The sequence below is a fragment of the Tasmannia lanceolata genome, unplaced genomic scaffold, assembly GCF_043159265.1.
Source record: "Tasmannia lanceolata isolate RefF3 unplaced genomic scaffold, GAP_Taslan_0.1 ptg000066l, whole genome shotgun sequence".
In the NCBI taxonomy this organism is placed as follows: domain Eukaryota; kingdom Viridiplantae; phylum Streptophyta; class Magnoliopsida; order Canellales; family Winteraceae; genus Tasmannia; species Tasmannia lanceolata.
The window spans coordinates 87,501-92,500 of record NW_027518743.1 but is presented as its reverse complement, the minus strand read 5'-3'; positions in this window follow the sequence as shown (position 1 = coordinate 92,500).

The following is a 5,000-nucleotide window of genomic DNA, read 5'->3' as shown; positions in this document are numbered from 1 at the left end:
CAAGGCAAGTGCGCAAGGCTCGTGCCCAAAGCTAGTGCGCAAGGCTTGTGTGCAAGGCTACTGCGATGGGCCAGTGCCCAAGGCTTGTGAGCAAGGCTTGTATGCATGGCTTGTGTGCAAGGCTAGCGTCCAAGGCTTGTGCGCATGGCTTGTGCGCAAGGCTTGTGTCCAAGGCTTTTGTGCAAGGCTCGTGCGCAAGGCTAGTGTGCAAGGCTTGTGCGCATTGGCAGGTAGCCCACCAGCATGCACGATCCAAATGCCACTCACGCGACAACACGGTGCCAAGCCGGGCATGGTGTGCACTCAAAACCAATCAACGGACAGAGGTCATGCGTCATGGGGGGGATCTAGCAAGGCCATGGGGAAGGTCATGGAGGACCTTGGAAGCAAGCGCAAGACGAGAGCGAATCGAACAAGGGGCCAGGACGGGGCCTTGTGCCCATGGTCTTCGCAAGACAGCGTCCAAGGCACCCGAAAGCCCAAGGGAACCCAAACCCGGCCGACACTTGCAATCGCACATGCTCTCTGCAACACACCATCAATGCCGCCCAACGGGGCCAGCACGAGCAGTCCTCCGCGGTCCCCTGGCCCTGCGCACGTTTGTCTTCGAAACCGAGCATCAATGCCACAGAAAGTGCCGGGGCGCCAGCTGGAGCCATCATCCGCGTTGCCATGGCTCGCTTGGCCTTGGCTTGCCAGGCCCCGACACGAGCAATCGCGCATTTTCTTTGCAACCGACCATCAATGCCGCCCAACGGGGCCAGCACGAGCAGTCATCCGCGGTCCCCTGGCCCTGCGCACGTTTGTCTTTGAAACCGAGCATCAATGCCACAGAAAGTGCCGGGGCGCCAGCTGGAGCCATCATCCGACGTGCCATGGCTCTGGTCCCATGGTCTTCGCAACCGAGCATTCGTGACACCCGCGGGGCCAGGACACCAACCCTTCCGACACGAGCATTCGCGCATGTTCTTTGGCCACACAACGGCGCCAGCACGAGCAAAATCATCCGCGGTGCGGTGGCCTTGCACGGCCTTTTGTCTTTGGAACCAACCATCAGTGCCACGGGAAGTGCCGGAGTCCCGGCATCCGCGGTGCCAAGTCATTGCGCCCTTGGTCTCTGCAGCGGGGCATGCCGGGCACTCCCAACCATTGCAAGCAAGCAAGCAAGCAAGAAAGAAAGTAAGTAAGTAAGTAAGTATTACATATAGGGGCGGGACATGCGGGGAGATCTGCGAAACGTGCATTACGGGGCACACGCGTACCTACCGGGGCATACCGACCCCTATTGGGGCACACGTGTGCATATCGGGGCATACCGGGCCTATCGGGGCACACGCGTACATACCGGGGCATACCGAGCCCTACTGGGGCACACGTGCGCATATCGGGGCGTACCAAGCCTATCGGGGCATACGCATGTATCCCAAGGCATACCGAGTCTATCCGGGCATACGCGTTCATACCGGGGCGTAACGGGCCTATCGGGGCATACTTGGGCATATCCGGGCAAAAAATGCCCAAAACTTGCGCAACCTTGGCAACCGTGGTCCATTCCTCTTTATATGCCTAGCCTTGCCAACCGTGGTCCATTCCTCACTATATGCCATGGCCTTGTGCCCATGGTCTTCCCAAGACAGCGTCCAAGGCCCCCGGAAGGCCAAGGGAGCCCAACCCAGCAATGCCCTGCTATGGCAAGCCAAGGCCAAGCATTCCGGTGCCTATCCGGGCAAAAATGCAATTCCTCTCTATATGCCTAGCCTTGGCAACCGTGGTCCATTCCCCACCATATGCCATGGCCTTGTGCCCATGGTCTTCCCAAGACAGTGTCCAAGGCGCCCGGAAGGCCAAGGGAGCCCAACCCAGCAATGCCCTGCTTTGGCAAGCCAAGGCCAAGCATTCCGGTGCCTAACCTTGGCAACCGTGGTCCTTTCCTCACCATATGCCATGGCCTTGTGCCCATGGTCTTCGCAAGACATCGTCCAAGGCGCCCAAAAGGCCAAGGGAGCCCAACCCAGCAATGCCTTGCTAGGACAAGCCAAGGCCAAGCATTCCGGTGCCTATCCGGGCAAAAACGCCCAAAGCATGCCCATTCCTTAGCCTATCCAGGCAAAAACGCCCAAAATCTGCACATTCTAGTGCCTATCCGGGCAAAAACGCCCACCAGCATGCCACCCTCCTATAGGGTTTGCGCAACCAACCAGCCTAACCACCAGTGGCAACCAAAGGTGCTGTTAGCGACGACTTCTGAAGACGCAACGAGACGCGACGTGTTTGCGCCCAGACGCGACGAGACGATGCGGGATCTGCGCCCAAGAATGCCTAGACCCGTCGACTTGATGCGGGATCAGCTCGCCCAAGCATGCCTAGTGTGCAAGGCCTGTGTGCAAGGCTAGTGTCCAAGGCTAGTGTGCAAGGCTCATGTGGAACGCTAGTGCGCAAGGCTAGTGCCCAAGGCTTGTGTGCCAGGCCCGTGTGCAAGGCTAGTGTCCAGGGCTTGTGTGCATTGCTTGAGTGCAAGGCTTGTGTGCATTGCTCGAGTGCATGGCTTGTGTGCAAGGGTTGTGCGCAAGGCTAGTGTGCGGGGCTTGTGCGCATGGCTAATGTGCACGGCTTGTGTGCATGGCTACCGTGCAAGGCTAGTTTGCATGGCTAGGGTGCAAGGCTCGCATGCGAGGCTAGTGTGCAAGGCTGCGTGCAAGGGAAGCGTGCAGGGCGAGTGTGCGAGGCCACTGTGCACGGCGCCAGCACTAGCGAGCCATCATCCGCGTTGCCATGGCTCGCTTGGCCTTGGCTTGCCAGGCCCCGACACGAGCAATCGCGCATTTTCTTTGCAACCGACCATCAATGCCGCCCAACGGGGCCAGCACGAGCAGTCCTCCGCGGTCCCCTGGCCCTGCGCACGTTTGTCTTTGAAACCGAGCATCAATGCCACAGAAAGTGCCGGGGCGCCAGCTGGAGCCATCATCCGACGTGCCATGGCTCGCTTGGCCTTGGCTTGCCGGGCCCCGACACGAGCAATCGCGCATTTTCTTTGCAACCGACCATCAATGCCGCCCAACGGGGCCAGCACGAGCAGTCATCCGCGGTCCCCTGGCCCTGCGCACGTTTGTCTTTGAAACCGAGCATCAATGCCACAGAAAGTGCCGGGGCGCCAGCTGGAGCCATCATCCGACGTGCCATGGCTCTGGTCCCATGGTCTTCGCAACCGAGCATTCGTGACACCCGCGGGGCCAGGACACCAACCCTTCCGACACGAGCATTCACGCATGTTCTTTGGCCACACAACGGCGCCAGCACGAGCAAAATCATCCGCGGTGCGGTGGCCTTGCACGGCCTTTTGTCTTTGGAACCAACCATCAGTGCCACGGGAAGTGCCGGAGTCCCGGCATCCGCGGTGCCAAGTCATTGCGCCCTTGGTCTCTGCAGCGGGGCATGCCGGGCACTCCCAACCATTGCAAGCAAGCAAGCAAGCAAGAAAGAAAGTAAGTAAGTAAGTAAGTATTACATATAGGGGCGGGACATGCGGGGAGATCTGCGAAACGTGCATTACGGGGCACACGCGTACCTACCGGGGCATACCGACCCCTATTGGGGCACACGTGTGCATATCGGGGCATACCGGGCCTATCGGGGCACACGCGTACATACCGGGGCATACCGAGCCCTACTGGGGCACACGTGCGCATATCGGGGCGTACCAAGCCTATCGGGGCATACGCATGTATCCCAAGGCATACCGAGTCTATCCGGGCATACGCGTTCATACCGGGGCGTAACGGGCCTATCGGGGCATACTTGGGCATATCCGGGCAAAAAATGCCCAAAACTTGCGCAACCTTGGCAACCGTGGTCCATTCCTCTCTATATGCCTAGCCTTGCCAACCGTGGTCCATTCCTCACTATATGCCATGGCCTTGTGCCCATGGTCTTCCCAAGACAGCGTCCAAGGCCCCCGGAAGGCCAAGGGAGCCCAACCCAGCAATGCCCTGCTATGGCAAGCCAAGGCCAAGCATTCCGGTGCCTATCCGGGCAAAAATGCAATTCCTCTCTATATGCCTAGCCTTGGCAACCGTGGTCCATTCCCCACCATATGCCATGGCCTTGTGCCCATGGTCTTCCCAAGACAGTGTCCAAGGCGCCCGGAAGGCCAAGGGAGCCCAACCCAGCAATGCCCTGCTTTGGCAAGCCAAGGCCAAGCATTCCGGTGCCTAACCTTGGCAACCGTGGCCCTTTCCTCACCATATGCCATGGCCTTGTGCCCATGGTCTTCGCAAGACATCGTCCAAGGCGCCCAAAAGGCCAAGGGAGCCCAACCCAGCAATGCCTTGCTAGGACAAGCCAAGGCCAAGCATTCCGGTGCCTATCCGGGCAAAAACGCCCAAAGCATGCCCATTCCTTAGCCTATCCAGGCAAAAACGCCCAAAATCTGCACATTCTAGTGCCTATCCGGGCAAAAACGCCCACCAGCATGCCACCCTCCTATAGGGTTTGCGCAACCAACCAGCCTAACCACCAGTGGCAACCAAAGGTGCTGTTAGCGACGACTTCTGAAGACGCAACGAGACGCGACGTGTTTGCGCCCAGACGCGACGAGACGATGCGGGATCTGCGCCCAAGAATGCCTAGACCCGTCGACTTGATGCGGGATCAGCTCGCCCAAGCATGCCTAGTGTGCAAGGCCTGTGTGCAAGGCTAGTGTCCAAGGCTAGTGTGCAAGGCTCATGTGGAACGCTAGTGCGCAAGGCTAGTGCCCAAGGCTTGTGTGCCAGGCCCGTGTGCAAGGCTAGTGTCCAGGGCTTGTGTGCATTGCTTGAGTGCAAGGCTTGTGTGCATTGCTCGAGTGCATGGCTTGTGTGCAAGGGTTGTGCGCAAGGCTAGTGTGCGGGGCTTGTGCGCATGGCTAATGTGCACGGCTTGTGTGCATGGCTACCGTGCAAGGCTAGTTTGCATGGCTAGGGTGCAAGGCTCGCATGCGAGGCTAGTGTGCAAGGCTGCGTGCA